The 17012-nt window shown below is 34.6% G+C and overlaps 1 protein-coding gene and 1 non-coding gene across 24 annotated transcripts in view; one reads left to right on the forward strand and one right to left on the reverse strand.

Annotated features, from left to right (window-relative positions):
* The window catches only part of MAGI2 (membrane associated guanylate kinase, WW and PDZ domain containing 2), a 1469004-nt gene that overhangs the window by 416587 nt on the left and 1035405 nt on the right, over positions 1 to 17012 (forward strand). The window lies entirely within an intron of this gene.
* Positions 15026 to 15131, reverse strand: LOC123572575 (U6 spliceosomal RNA). Its single transcript, XR_006697144.2, has one exon. It is a non-coding gene; the product is annotated as a U6 spliceosomal RNA (small nuclear RNA).

Genomic DNA, 17012 nt, shown 5'->3' on the forward strand with positions numbered 1-17012 from the left:
ATGTGATGAATCACATGTATTGATTTGTACATGTTAAGCCAACCTTGTATCCCAGGAATGAAGCCCACTTGATCATGGTCAATTATCTTTTTTATGTGCTGCTGTATTTGGGTTGCTAATATTTTAGTGAGGATTTTTCATCTATGTTCATTAGGGATATTGACCTGAAGTTTTCTTTTTTGTTGTTGTTGTATCTCTACAGGTTTTTATATTAGAATGATGCTTACCTCATGGAATGAGTTAGGGAGCAGTCCCACCTCCTCAATTTTTTTGGAATAGTTTCAGTAGGATTGACACCATCTCTTCTCTGTATGTCTGGTAGAATTTGGCTGTGAATCCATCTAGTCCAGGGCTTTTTCTGGTTGGGAAGTTTTTATTACTGATTCAATTTCACAACTCATTATTCTGTTCATAGTTTCTATTTCTTCCTGTTTCAATCTTGGGAATGTTTATGTTTCCAGGAATTTATCCATTTCTTCTACATTTCTAGTTTGTATGCATAGAGGTGTTCATAATAGTATCTGAGGGGTTATTTTGTCTTTCTCTGGGGCCAGTGGTAATATCTTCTTTGTCATTTCTGATTGTGTTTATTTGGATCATCTCTCCTTTTTTCTTTATTAGTCTAGCTAGCAATTTATCAATCTTATTCTTTCAAAGACCAACTTTTGGTTTTGTTGATCTTCTGTATGGTTTTTTATATCTCAATTTCATTCAGTTCAGCTCTGACTTTGGCTATTTCTTTTTTTCTGCTAACTTTGGGGTTGGCTTGCTCTTGTTGTACTAGTTCCTCCAGATGTGATCTTATGCTGTTAATTTAAGATCTTTCTAATTTTTTGATGTGGGTGTTCAGTGCACAAACTTTCTTCTTAACACTGTTTCAGCTGTGTCCCAGAGATTCTTGTATGTTGTATCTTTGTTTTTATTAGTTTCAAAGAATTTATTGATTTCTGACTTAATGTCACCATTTACCCAAAAATCATTCAGACGCAGGTTGTTTAATTTCCATGTAATTGTGTAGTTTTGAGAGGTCTTCTTAGTATTGATTTTTATTTTTATTGTCCTGTGGTCCAAGAGCATGCTTGATATGGTTTTGTTTTTTTCTTTGTTGAGAGTTGTTTTATGGCCAATTATGTGGCTGATTTTAGAGTATATGCCATATGCAGATGAGAAGAATGTATATTTTGTTGTTGTTGGGTGAAGTGTTCTGTGGATGTCTGTTAGGTTGGTTTGGCCAAGCATCAAATTCAGGTCCCAAATGTCTTTGTTATTTTTCTGCCTCGATGATCTGTCTAATGCTGTCAGTGGGGTGTTGAAGTCTCCCGCTATTGTTGTGTGGTTATCTAAGTCTTTGTAAGTCTCTAATAGGTATTTTATGAATCTGGGTGCTCCAGTGTTGCATGCATATATATTCAGTATATAAATAGTAACCTTGAATGTAAACAGGCTAAATGCCCTACTTGAAAGACATGGAGTGGCATGATGGATAAAGAAGCAAGACCTAACTATATGCTGTCTTCAAGAGATGCATCTCACATGCAGTGACACTCATAGGCTCAAAGTAAAGGGATAGAGAAAAATCAACCAAGCACACAGAAAACAGAAAAGAGTAGGAATTGCTAGTGTAACTTCAGACAAAACAGATTTTAAACCAACAACAATCAAAAAAGACACAGAAAGGCATTACATAATGATAAGGGTGTAATTTAACAAGAAAGTGTAACATATTTTCATGTCCTTAATGGCCATTCATTTCTCTTCTTTGATGAAGAAACCGAAGTCTTTTGTTCATTTTAAAAATCTTGTTCTTCAGCTGTTATTCAGTTGTAAATATTCTTTATAATTGTGAATGCAAGTCTTTTGTCAGATATGTATATAGTGAATATTTTCTCCCAGTCTATGCCTTATTTTTTTCGTTTTCTTAATTTATCTGTCAAAGAGCAAAAAATTTTAATATTGGTGAAGTCTAGTTTATAATTTTTTAAATTCTTAGTATATATTGTTTCTTGTCAAAGAAATCTTGGCTTGCCTGAATTTGTGAAGATCTTTTTCCATGCATTTTTCTAGAAGTTTTATGATGTTAATTAACTTCCATATTTAGACTGAAAATTCATTTCAAGTTATTTGTCCATGGTATAATATTTGAGCTGAGGCTTTAGTTTTGTTATACATACATATATTTAATTATGCCAGTCCCATTTGTTGAAAAGATTATCCTTTCCCTATTAAGCCATCTTAGAAATACATAAAAACATTTGAAATTTTGTGTCAGCCTATTTCTAGACTCTTATGTTCATTTATTTGTTTTTGTTATGAAATATCTATATCTAGGCATGCCCTCATATTTAAAAGTAGCATTTCTCAGCTCATGAGAAAGCCTCAGATTTAGATATTACTTTTACACTAATGTGATAACAATAATTGTATATTTTGGAAAACAACATGAACTTTACTATTTCTCAAGCATAAGTATATTTTTACTATTATATTGTTTATTAAAGAACTTTTTTTCTGATTCTTGTTATAACTATGAGTAACTATTAGTAATAACATCCAAGATAATTAGAGCTTGAGATGCAATAAAGGCTCAACAATTGCCTTGTTTTTCCAGTCCTTTGACTCATTTCTGTCAAAGGTCCCCATAGTATTTATATACGTATTTCAGAAAAGATTCCAACATTCAGCATTATTTAATGCAAAACTTTTTTGAATGAATAAATGCTAGAAAAAATTCACAGTGCATATAAGGAGTCTGCTGTCGAATTCCAGACAAGAAAAAGATTGTTTATCTCTAAGAAATAGTGGATCTTGGGGCTGGTGCACTGGTTCACATTTGTAATCCCAGTACTTTAGGAGGCTGCAGTAGGAGGAGCACTTGATGCCAGAAGTTCCAGTCCAACTTGGCCAACATAGTGAGACTCTGTCTCTACACAAAAGAAAAAATTATCTACTTGTGGTGGTGCATGCCTGTAGTTCTAGCTACTGGAAAGTCTGAGGAAGGGGGATCACTTGAGCCCAAAAGTTTGAGGCTGAGGTGAGCTATGATTGCTCCACTCTACTCCACTGAGGTGTCAGAGCACAAGACCTTGTCTCTTAAAAAATAATAAAAGAAGAGAAAAGAAATAGAGAGTCAAGAAAATTAAATCCCTAGCTACATTTCTAGGTAAAACAATACGTTTTTTGTGTTGAATCATAATAATTATACATATTTATGAGGTACATGTGGTATGTTGATACATGTGTAGAATGTGTAATGATCAAATTAGAGTACTTGGGATATAAATCACATAAAATATTTATCATTATTTGTGTTGAGAACATCTAGCTATTTGAAATATATAATATATTATTGATAACTATAGTTACCATATTGTGCTATCAAGCACTGTATTAGTTCATTCTCACACTGCTATGAAGAAATACAAGAGACTGGGTAATTTATAAAGGAAAGAAGTTTAATTGACTCATAGTTCTGCATTGCTGAGGAGGCCTCAGGAAACTTACAATCTTGGCAGAAGGCAAAGGAGAAGCAGGCATCTTCTTCACAGGGTGACAGGACGGAGTGAGTGCAAGCAGAGGAAATGCCAGACACTTGTGAGAACCATCAGATCTTGTGAGACCTCACTCACTATCATGAGAACAGCATGAGGAAAACCACCCCCATGGTCCAATTACCTCCACCTGGGTCCTGCCCTTGACATGTGGGGATTATGGGGATTACAATTCAAGGTGAGATTCATGTGGGTACATAGAGCCAAACTATATCAAACACCAACTTTCCTTCTATCTAACTGTATTTTTGTATCCATTAACCACCTCTTCATCCTCTCCCTCCCTTTACTCTTCCCAGCCTCTGAAAACCACCCTCCATGAGGATCAACCTTTTATTTTTTAGCTTCCACATATGTATTAGTCCATTTTCATATTGCTATAAAGAACTTCCCAAGACTGGGTAATTTATAAAATTATAAAAGAAAGAGGTTTAATCGACTCACAGTTCAGAATGGCTGGGGAGGCCTCAGGAAACACAATCATGGTGGAAGGTAAAGGGGAAGCATGGCACCTTCTTCACAAGGCAGCAGGATGGAGAAGTGCCAAGTGAAGGAGGAAGAGCCCCTTATGAAACCATCAGATACAGTGAGAACTTACTATCATCAGAACAGCATGCAGGAAACCACCCTCATGACTCAATTACCTCCACCTGGTGTCTCCCTTGACCCATGGGGATTATGAGCATTACAATTCAAGATGAAATCTGGGTAGGGAAACAAAGCCTAATCATATCAACATATAAATGAAACATGACATTTGTGTTTCCATGCCTGTCTTATTTCACTTAACATAATGTCCTCCAGGCTCATCCACATCTGCAAATGACAGGATTTTATTCTTCTTATGACTGAATAATATTTCATTGTGTATAATATTTCATTGTGTGTGTACACATATATGTGTATATCTCCTATCTATCTATCAAATTTAAAAGACAATGTCTCACTTTGTCACCCAGTCTAGATTGCAGTGGCATGATCATGGCTCACTGCAGCCTTGAACTCCTGGGCTCAAGTGATCCTCCCACCTCAGCGTCCCAAGTAGCATTCCAGTTTGTATATATACCACAGTTTCATTATTCATTCATCTCTTGATGGACTCTTAGGTTGATTCCATATTGTCGCTATTGTGAATAGTGCCACAAAACCATGGCATTGCAGATGTTTCTTAGATATATTGATTTCTTTTCTTTTGGATATATGCCCAGGATGAGATTGCTAGATCATATGGTAGTTCTATTTTTTAGTTTTTTGAAGAATCTTTATATTTTCTTCCATAGTGGCTGCACTAATTTACATACCTGCCAACAGTGTACAGGAGTTTTCTCCTTTTCCACATCCTCACCAGCATCTGTTATTTTTAGTCTTTTTGATAACAGCCATTTTAATTGTGGTAAAATAATATCTCACTGTGGTTTCGATTTGCATTTCTCTTATGATTTGTGATGTTGGACAGTTTTTCATATACCTGTTGGCCATTTGTACGTATTCTCTTGATAAATGTTTGTTCATGTTCTTAGACCTTTTTTTTTTTTTTTTTTTTTTGAGATGGAGTCTTACTCTGTTGCCTAGACTGGAGTACAGGGCATGATCTCAGCTTACTACAACCGCTACCTCCTGCGTTCAAGGAATTCTCCTGCCTCAGCCTTATGAGTAGCTGAGATTACAAGTGCCTGCCCCCATGCCTAGCTAATTTTTATATTTTTAGTAGAGACAGGATTTTACCATGTTGGCTAGGCTACTCTCGAACTCCTAACCTCTAGTGATCTGACAACCTTGGCCTCCCAAAGTGCTGGGATTATAGATGTGAGCCACTGCACCCAACCTCTTTGCCCACTTTTTACTGGGATTATTATTATTTTTAGTGTTGAGTTGCTTGAGTTCTTTATATATTTTGGTTATTAATTCCTTGTTAAATGAATAGTTTGCACATATTTTCTCCGATTCTGTAGGCTGTCTCTTCACTCTGTTGGTTGTTTCCCTTGCTATATAGAAGCTTTTTAGCTTGATGTAATTACATTTGTCTGTTTTTGTGTTTGTTGCCTGTGAGTAAAGCAATAACTCTTCCATAATAAATAATCTATGTATTTTTTTATGAAAAAAAAGAATTATGACACATTATATTAGTCCATTCTCATGCTGCTATGAAGAAATGCCCAAGACTGGGTAATTTATTTTAAAAACAAAAAGAGGTTTAATTGACTCACAATCCTGCATAGCTGGGGATGCCTCAGGAAACTTACAATCGTGATGGAAGGGGAAGCAAACATACCCTTCACATGGCGGCAGGAGAGAGAAGTGCAGAGCAAAGGTGGGGAAAGCCCCTTATAAAACCATCAGATCTCATAAAAACTCACTCAGTATCACGAGAACAGCATGGGGTGTGGGGAGAACCAGCCCCATGATCTAATTACCTCCCACAAGATTCCTCCACCAACACGTGGGGATTACAATTCAGATTACAATTCAAGATAAATGAGTGGGGGCACAGCCAAACTACATCAGACAGTGAAAAGCAATTTATGTAATTGCAAAAACTATCAATTTATAATACAGTAAATTGTTTATATCTTTACAAATGAGAATCATTAGTGGATTCTGCTTCTGTGGTTTTTATAAAATTATGTTTGTCTATGTGTACCATGGAGTACCTTGACATGGTTAAAAACAACAGACTAGACACACAGCAACATGAATAGAATTTAAAAACAATGCAGGCAAGACTGCATTACAGCAGCATATTTTAGAAAAGCAAAGTCTTGAAGCAACTCAAATGTGCATCAAAAAGGAATTCATTGAAGAAATTATATTCCATGCACAGTGACATACTATATAGCTGTAAAAAGAAATGACAATTATCTCCATATATGATTCTTGATGAACAAAATTCAAGGTAGAGAAAATGGTGCATGATTGCTACCTTTTGTCTTAAAACAAGTAAGGGAATAAAAATATTTTACTTTTTAAAAAATGAAAGTATAACCTGAATGCAATAGAGTTATCAAAGTCTACGGGCTCATAACAGAAAGATTCAAAAGTGAACTGAAAGAGGCTTCTATTGGCCATAAAAAGGCATACAAAATTATCATCAAGAAAAATAGTAATGACAATGGATTTAAAAACACAAAATATTTTGTAATCCAGGAGCTCATAATAATAAAAATTACATGAATTAAAAAGAAAAAAAAAGCCTCTCAGTTTGTTTGGAGGAAGCTGATGAACCATCTCCGTAATCTGTAATCTGGTAAAGAAATGGAGACAACACTTTACCTGACTTTCTTGTAAAAACTCTAACCGCATAGTTGATGAGACTGAGTTCCTCTTTATAAAAATATGCCAGCTAATGAAGATGAAATAATAAAATTAGAATATCACTGTCACTTGAAAACCTTTAATGAAATAATCTAGACAGTGGTCATCAGTGGCTACTACTAATGTCACAAAAAAAGAGAAACTTCTGGACATTACACGACTCTTGATGAACATACAAAAGATCTTTGGCAAGTAGACACAAATTGAAACTTAAACCTGAACCAAGTCAAGGCTTTAGATTTATCCACAAGACTGCAGAAGGTTCAAGGGACAGAGGAACATGTTAAAAGGCATAGTAAGATACAATCCTTAAAATTCAGAAGGTGAGAAACTCTACAAGAAAAATTTTCCAGTTTAAGAATAATGACAAATATTGGAAGACAAAAAAAGAAGGAAGGAAAAGCACATCTAGATATTACTAGTAGCCTTACATGACATATCAATCACATGCAAGGGGAACTTGCATGGTCATTAAAACAAATCATCTGTTTAAAAATTCTAACAGAATTTGGAAAATGTGAGCTCTGACTTAGGTATTTGATGATTAGGGCTTTATCACATTTTCTCGGTGTAATATTGGTATTGTGATTTTGTTTTTTAAAAAAAAATTACTCTCAGTGGAACTAAGAAGCAACCTTGATCTATTAGCAAGCATAAAATTCTTCCAAATTTAGGCGATTGTATTCCTACACAATGGTGGTACATGAAGCCCAGAACATACAGAGAAGCTCTTTACTATTTCAGTGTGTTAGGCCTGGTCAAGTTGTGCTCATAGTAGGAAGAATAACTAGATCCTTTCCTTAGAGCCACAATTCCTAGTACATCGTCATGAAACATAGGGGTTTTATAACCAGAAGTATAATTATGGTCATAAGGGCCCCTGAAATAAAGAGAACTTCTCAATTTGGTTTTACACAATGATTGTCACATTTATTTGACCATGGAACATTTTTTCCCACATAATAGCTGTTAACATCTTGTGGAACATACTTTGGGAAAGATGTTTTAGTTATTATATTGCTGCTTACATGAACAAAGGGAATGAGGAAACTGCTTTGCTTATTTCTGTCATTCTGTCAAAAAATCATGGTTGGCTGGCTTTTCAGCTCTGACCAAATGTCAAAAAAAGGTTTAAGTGTCAATGTGACGTTTTATCTTGGATTTTGGAATGCTTAGTCTTTACTTGACAGTGAAACTCGACATGAATGAAAGGCAGGCATCTTGTTTAAGAAGTGAGCAAGATATAAAAGATTAACATAATCCTTACATCTGGTTTTCTGAAGCTGCTCAATTTCTTAAAATTGACTCTTAATAGATTTGAGTTTTTGAGGGGGATTCACCGATGTTAAAATTTACCGCTGGTAGTTATTTTATTCACTCATTGATTTGTACTTTATTATTTCACTTTGAGTTTAGGTTCTTTATCCATCCATTACCCTCATATGCCCTTCATTTCTTGAGATCAACTTGTTTTGCTTCTTTTGTGCATTGAGGATTCTTGGGGGGAAAAAATCCCTGAAAATACAGACATGTGTTTCAAATCTCCCACAGAGTTTGTAGTGGTATAAGGATGGCAGATTGAGATTTTTAATCCAGCTATAACTGCTTAAATCTTGCTTAACGGCTTTAAACAAAAAGGAGACAAAGCTAAAATTATCCTCTTTATCCACAGCCAACTTGATTTCTTTGACTAGTATCCTGACATCCCTAGTTCTACGGAACATATTAATTTAGTGGTGGGTCATGGGCTAGGATCATTAATCCTCAGTCGTGTAGGAAACATGCCCATTTCCTGACACATAGGATGTGGGGATGAATTGAGTGAAAGTACCAAAGAATCTAACATCTCTCCATACCAGTTGTGTGATAGTCCTCAAGTCAATTATCCTATTTTTACATTGGCGTCCTCAAATAAGAGACGAAGATACTTGCTGGCTTTGCTTACCTTTTAATGTTTTTTAGACGAAATGAGATGCTATCCGTGAAAGTTATTTAGAAACTGTGAGGGATTATACATGTGGGCTTCAGTTTAATTTAGATCATCCTAACTTCCTGGTCTGTCACATTTTACAAAGTGGCATTTGATGGTGAAGAAATCCTCAATCATTTATTTGCTGACTCCTCATATTTCTGATGGGTAGGTCTTCCTGTGGGTGCTTTGCACATATCTGTGTGTTATCAATGTCATGTTCTCTCACCTTACATATTTCCATTCAAACAATTTTTAAATTAGTCAATGTACTAACAACATGAAATATCTCTATGAAGATTTTAAGTTCAATTTTTAAAGCCAAAATTAATGAAAAGTATACTTTCAAGTAACTTACAGGATTAAGAATTGGGTTTCTCTCATCTTCTTCATTTATGATTTCGTGTTTGGAAAAGTAACTAAATGCTCTCCACGAATCTAGATTGAATCAGAAATTCTATATTATTTGTAGGGGAAAGTCTTCTTAATGTAAGAAATTAATAGGTTTACTAATAAAGAATAAATTAAATACTTGATTTTATGAGCAGATATGTATCCCATTTTACATATTTTAAAATCTTATAATCATCCTTGAGCCAAATTACTGTGCACCTTATGATGCTGATTGAAACAATTCTCTTTTGGAATTTACATAATTATGCCTTTACCTATTTTTAGGAAGACTATATAAAAGGTGACTTGTGAGGGGTTTTTAAAGAGGTATTTTAATTTGCTAACAGGGTAGTGTTGTCATGGTCCAGATGTTTATGTGACATAAGGCAACTATTTTACTAATAATGTCAGACAGATAAACCCAGTTCCACAATCACATAGTATGAATCACTTTTAAGTCTTAATAGATTTACCCTGCTTTTCATTTCAAATGTTTCATAAAGCAAAACTAAATTGATGCTGGTAGAGCAACAATAGAACAATATTTCAATCACTTTAACTTCCAGAGTAGCAACACACGCTCGCCCCACCTCTCCCCCACCGCCCCCCCACCACACATGCTTTTTTTTTTTTTTGTGGGAATACACTGATTCAAAAATAGTCATGTTTTTGGAAAGTAGATATTCCAAAACAAATACTTTATAGAAAGGATTTCATGCTTTTCAATTTATTATGTGTCAAAAGACATCTGTAGAGGTGATTATTTCTCTCGTAATAAACCTAGTGGGAGCAACTGCAGACTTAAATATCTAAGTGGTAATCATTAAGGTTTACATGTAGGATATCAGTCAAATTGCCAGTTTGCTCTAGACAGCAACTCAAAGCCCTAATTCCTTATTAAGAAATTCATCTTTCTTGAAGTTAATACAAAATTAGACAGCAGTAAAATCTGGGAACGCTGCCAGTTGTTATTGCCATATTATTATCCTTTGTATTTGAAAGTACTACTGAAGCAGATTTCTACCCTGAAGAAGGACAAGGGTGAGTGGTTTCATCTTATGTGCTTATGGTCAGTATTGGATTGTTCACATTTACCTGCTGCCATTTTGGTCACACTCTGGCTGATTGACAAGTGAGGCAGCTGGGAGTGAAGATTTAGTTATAATCCCCTGGAGAAAGTTCTTTGGGTATCTTTTATAACTTCATATATAATTCTGCTCTTTCACAAAGATTGTGTATTCACCTTCTTAGTAATGAGTCTATACATCTGAGCCTTTGAAAAAAACAACAGGAAATACAAATTACATGGGTTTCAAAATAGGAGCGGTGGCAAAAGGCTGATTAAACTTGGGAAAGAAATGGCAAAAGCCTATTTGGCATTTTAGCAACTGGAAAGTTATTTTGGTAAATATTGGAGTTTGTACAGCCACCCACAACCTGGATACCAGGTAGGGTATTACATTGAAATGTAATTTAATTTTGAAGATCATTGCATTACATTTGACAGGTCAAATTTTGTCAAACATAACAATATTTTTATTAAGCAGAAAAAAACAAGGAAAGGAAAAGCAAAAGGACAGGAAATGGTAAAAAGCAAACATTCACACAACTTCCTCAGCCTTCAGGTCCCATGACAGCTCCATGCATTAAAAGATTACTCTTTTGGAAAACTCAGTGATATTATGATAGCAAACCCAACAATTTCTATTTAGGGTAGATGGAAGAATATAAAGCTAACAAGGAACTAGGCTAGTGTGTCTCAATATATTATTTTTTTCTTAATCTTTTGAAGACTAATATTTTTAAAAAATATACTAAAAATTAATAGTGAATTACTAGAACATTTTTAAAATACAAAATGCAAGTTTCTAGTTGTTTTTGTTGGTGTGTTTGTTTTGTTAGTATATTTAGAACTCAAAGATATAAAATTACTCTGATAAATTGCTACAGATGTCTTTTACCCTCAAGTTATTTACAGTGTCAACCACTTCACCCACTACCACTGGATTGAACTTTATGTACCTCTGACAGAGAAGACCAAAAGCCCTGCCCTTATTATATTAAGCTATTGGGCCAAGTTATTATGCTTTGTTCATGTAATAACAATGAATCCACTACAATTTTTCTAACCAACTATATATCCTGAACACGCTTAATTTTGGCAATAGAAATTCATTTCCAAGATTCCTAATAGAAATTAATAACAATCCAATGTAGATGTGCAAACATTTGAAGTCTCTAAGTAATCTCCTTTAGAGTGTTGAGTCTTGGTTAAGTTATTCCTTTGCTAACTAATTGTCCATAAGGTGTAGATTAAAGTTTACTTACACATCTTACACAGACATAGACATAGAAAACACATATATAAAATGTTTATTCTGAAATATTTTAATGAAAATTATAATACATATTATCAAAGAAAACAAACAAAAAGTCAAAACCAAAATGGCTATTTGAGTTGTGTTTAAACAAAGACTTCCTTCACATAGGTGATCAAATGGTATAAAACATTTAAGAAACATATAGCTATACATCTTGCTTGGATCAAGTTAAGCTTTATTTTAAAGCACATTTGCCTATAGTCCATCACTTTCTGAAATTTCCAGTATAGATAATACATGGAGGAGTTCTACATCCAGGATTTTTGTTTCACTAGCACAGAAACAAAGGAGACCTGGGAAGAAGCAAAAGAGAGTTCCATAGGTAGAACAGATCCAAGAGCATCCCTCCACTAGGTCTTCTAAACCTGGACTCTGGTTCAAAGATCTCCTGGCTTGGCCGGGCGCAGTGGCTCAAGCCTGTAATCCCAGCACTTTGGGAGGCCGAGATGGGCGGATCACGAGGTCAGGAGATCGAGACCATCCTGGCTAACACGGTGAAACACGTCTCTACTAAAAAATACAAAAAATTAGCCGAGCATGGTGGCGGGCGCCTGTAGTCCCAGCTACTTGGGAGGCTGAAGCAGGAGAATGCCGTGAACCCGGGAGGCAGAGCTTGCAGTGAGCTGAGATCCGGCCACTGCATTCCAGCCTGGGCGACAGAGCGAGACTCCGTCTCAAAAAAAAAAAACCAAAAAACAAAAACTCCTGGCTTTTAGTATTTTTGATGAAACCATTTTTTGACAACTCATGTACTTATCAATTAATTTATATCTTCTAGTACAACCATTCCTCATCACAGGAAAATAATTTGTCACAGTAAATGAATAGCTCCGCCAAGCTGTAACCTGTCCTTCTCAAAAGATCTTTAAAAGACCTCTGGAAATGTTAAAGTGATTTCAGATTTTAGAAAAGTTTAAAAGTTACTTATTTGTCTGGATACATCTAATAAAAACTGACTGTTGAAATTCCTACATTCTTGTCCATATGTTTACTACTTTGAGTGTTAAATATTTTGTTTAGAAACTCTTTCCTTTTACTAATGTCCTTTGCTGCAGGCTGAATTTTAATAATAGATTCCCTAAAAGCTACTAATGGAGTGCTTCAGATTTGTACATATTTTTAAAAATTAACATTTGATAATAAGTTGATGGTTAAAAAGTAAATCTAAATCTAGACTTGATGTTCCACTCTAATAGTGGGTAATGTGCCCTGCAGTCTTTTTCTTTTTCTTTTTTTTCCTGAGACAGAGTCTTGCTCTGTCACCCAGACTGGAGTGCAGTGGTGCAATCTCGGCTCTCTGCAACCTCCACCTCGTAGGTTCAAGTGAGTCTCCTGCCTCAGCCTCCCAAGCAGCTGGGATTACAGGCACCCACCACCACACCCAGCTCATTTTTTGTATTTTTAGTAGAGATGGGGTTTCACCATGTTGGTAAGGCTGGTCTCAAACTCCTGACCTCAGATGATCTGCCCGCCTTGGCCTTCCAAAATGCTGAGATTACACACGTGAACCACCATGCCTGGCTCCTGCAGTCTTACACTGATCAAAACCAAAAGAATGACAGAGAGTATTTGTTTAGCAAATACTACTTTGAAGCATAAAACTTACATATTAAAATTAATTGCATTTGCCATCCATTTTTCCTCATGATGATTCACTAGGTCAAAAGCTTTCATTTTTACTTAATATAATGAAATATAGCTCAACTGAGGGCTAAAATTATATATTAAAGTTGGTGCCATTATGTTATGGTACAATCTTATAATATGTTTGCAGAATAGTTTATGTTCTCTATAGTTTCATACCTGGTGTGAATATAGTGAAAATAGTAAGGATTATTTTTATATTCTTATTTTCTATTTGATGATTGTGTAAGATGATTATTTGGATGATTACTCTAAATCAATTATTATATAACATTTAAAGCAGTAATAAAACTCAGTAAAGTCATAAATCATCATATACTTAAACTTTTTTAATAAAACAAATGTGCTTTGATTATGGACAATTTTTGATTATTAATAAGAGAAACTAAATACACATTTTACATCAGGAAGCCACATTCAGTAAATACTTTTCGTTTATAAAGACACCTTTAATCAATATATAAAATTATCTCAAAATATCAACAACTAGTCATTGTTGTGGAACTCTAAAGAGTTGGCACAATTTAGAATACTTGCTAATTGCCCTTTATAGTTGTCCAGATTGAGCTCTCAATATAAATTTCATGAAGCTTATTAAGCATTTAATATAGGAAAATTTGATATTTTGAGATATAATGTGATATTACTGTTATGCTGTTACTGTTCTGTATATGAGAGGTTTATAGCCTCTCCAAAAATGCTTTGTATTTCATCCATTTCATTTGTCATTGAGCAAATACCTATGGAATAACTACTAAGTGTCAGGCTCATCTCTTTTATACAATTTTCATTGTAGGGGATGATGGCAATAAACAAGTAAATACATAAGTTTAGATAGTGGTAAGTGCCATGTAAACAAGTAGAGTATGAGAATGGTGAATGACGAGAATGGAGTTGTAGGAGATAGGGTGAGGAGTAATATTTGAGCAGAGATATGAACCACGTAAAACCGGCAAAGGGAAAGTAATTGTAAACATGATAACAAGAGTAAGGGATGAATTTGTAGCAGCTTCTTGGTAGATTTGTATCATGCTCATGAAGAACATGATTGCTATATCTAACTCTTAGCATGCTGATAAGGTGCTAGTTGTTCAGATGTATAAAATGTAGAAGAATGGTAGTGATTTATTGAGATTCTGTTTCTGAGAGCTGCTTGTGAAAGTAATCAGTGATAAGTTCCATATCATTCCAAGCTTTTGCAATTTAATCATGGACTTGTGCCAACAATATTTGCATACAAATTGTCCTTCAGTGTTGTATATAAATAATCCAAGTCATATGAACTGAAAAGCATGATACTAAAATGAAGTTTTGGGAACTCTATTCCGAAGAAGAATCCTGAGATTTCTGTTCTAATTTTCACAGTATCTCCTGATTTTAAGTGGAAGATAAAATCAATAATTTGAGAAGGATATGCCGTGATAATGCCATTCCCTTTAATATGGTAGATTCTCTCTTCTGTTACCTTCTTTTGTGTTCACCCACCCAATGTCTGCTTAAACACCTGCTATGTACATGCATTTAGCATGTTTGCATCTGCTTTCTTATTTTTAGTCCCAAATTCACTGTGTGTTAAAATGAAGGAACAAACAAAAACAAACAAACAAACAAACAAACAAAAACAGAGAACTATGTCCCTGTGGCCTGTCAGGTTGCCACACCCTTAAAAACAAAGTGAAACAAAATACCTCCTTGTCCCAACATCTAATCTGTGTCAATGTTACCATCATTTTCTCAATCACCCTGCTATAAATCTTGACAAAATTGTTTGCTTGTTTTATTTAATGGAATGCTTCATGAATTTGTGGGTCATTCTTGTGCAGGGGCCATGCTCATCTTCGCTGTATCATTCCAGTTTTCTATGTGCGCTGCCTATGTGAACACAGAAATCTTGGCAAAATTGTTGATTCTTCCCTCACCAAATCCAAATCTATTTCAGTCACCGACTCCTGGATACCATGTTTCACTTCCTGGAACATTAAACTCAGCCTTTTGCATATAAGGTTAGAACCTACACTTGAAATAGGAGTTTAAGGTCTATCGTTGGGCCCAGTACCCATGGAGGATGTGACATATTTCTCAGTGGGGGTGGCTTTGAATGAGACATTCAATGCCTCAGAGGTATTGAATGAGGAGTCTAATGTGCCACTTGCAAAATAAACTAGGTAATAATAATATTTTAGGGATATGCCCTTTTCTGTGCCCATCCTTCTTCCCTCTCTAGTTGAGAATTTCTAGCACGGGGAAGAAATTGCTTGGCACAAAAACAAGAGACCAGAGTAAACATTACATCTCTGTTGTGTGAGTTTAGGAGAGTCAATTCATCTCTAAACTCGTTTGATTATTGGTAAATTGGAATACCACCCTCTTTACCATTTACAGTTCTCTTGTTGAATAAATGCAGTAATAAATATTTTAAAACCTTGAAATAGGTAATATTTTACACACAGAGAAGGCAACAGTATTATTGTGGTTAATTAACACCGAGTGAACAAAACCTTAAATAATTTAATTTTACTACTCTGAGCCTCCTATTCTGCATTTTACACTAAATAACTTAAGTTAAAAATCAGTTCTAAAATGATATGCTCTCTCACTTGCAAAACAGAATTGCCTAGTTTGAAGGTAGAATAAAAAAATATAAATATTTCAGGTCATCAAATGTAATGATAGCTATGAAACTGATAAAGATTACATGCTGGGTTTGGGGGGTCTTTATTTTAAAAAGGTGTTTTCTATCTCAAATACCCCATCTTTAATACATCTCTAAAATCAGTTTTCTTCTTTAATGAATGACTTCAAATATTCTTATAATTATTAATAAAATTGATAGCTGCTTTGTAGATTTTATTAATACAGTATGACTCTCAGGTTAATGGATAATTTATTTTAAAAATATTACAGACTTCAACCATTTCTCCAGATTTTTAGGAGTCAGCAATTAGATATCCTTAAAAGTATTACTCACTAAAAGCTAGCGATCATGGTACTACTTTCCGAAACGATTATGCAGAATAGTTGTTTTTCATTGCTGTAGTATGATTTTAAGTAGTATAAAATAAAAACAGGTGTCTGGGGCAGTCTATAGTAATGCTATCTCAGAAAATACTAATGATACTTGGCCACATACTTCCATAAACATGAAATAGACTATTTAAAATACAGTATTTGTGTTTTTTATACTTACTTTCAAAAACAAAATTATGTTGGTTAATGCATAAAGTTGATTATTTAGCAAAAGACAGTAAAATTCCATTCAAATGAGACTTCTACATGAATGGGTAATTTATTTAAAAAAAAAAAAGCCTCTTTCATTACCAAGACAATAGCCTATCAGTCCAAAATAAAAAATATATAGTAATATCTGAGCCCTCTTTTATGACATGAAGCATTCCTGGACTTTTATAACTAACACCGAGCATGTATTGTTGCACTCATGTATTTGAAATGTTTGTCATTATTGAGAGAATAATTTAAGTCATCAGTTAGGCAGGGATGTAATTGGGTTTTAAAGATAAAAGTTATATTAGGCAAAAAATTAATTTTGTTACAAATGTGGAAAAGCAGTATTTGTGCTGGCCCTTGATTCTCATAATAAGATAGTAATGTTCTGTATAAAAGTAAGTCATTGGACAGTATAAAAATATTTTCTGTTCCCTGAGCCTACCCATAGGAGGTAGTTAACGATCGGCTTCCTTTAGACCTCTGCCTCTCTAGCACCATCCCAAAATGTGAAATTAGGCATCATGTGTGTATCTGTATATA

The sequence above is a fragment of the Macaca fascicularis genome, chromosome 3, assembly GCF_037993035.2.
Source record: "Macaca fascicularis isolate 582-1 chromosome 3, T2T-MFA8v1.1".
NCBI lineage: Eukaryota > Metazoa > Chordata > Mammalia > Primates > Cercopithecidae > Macaca > Macaca fascicularis.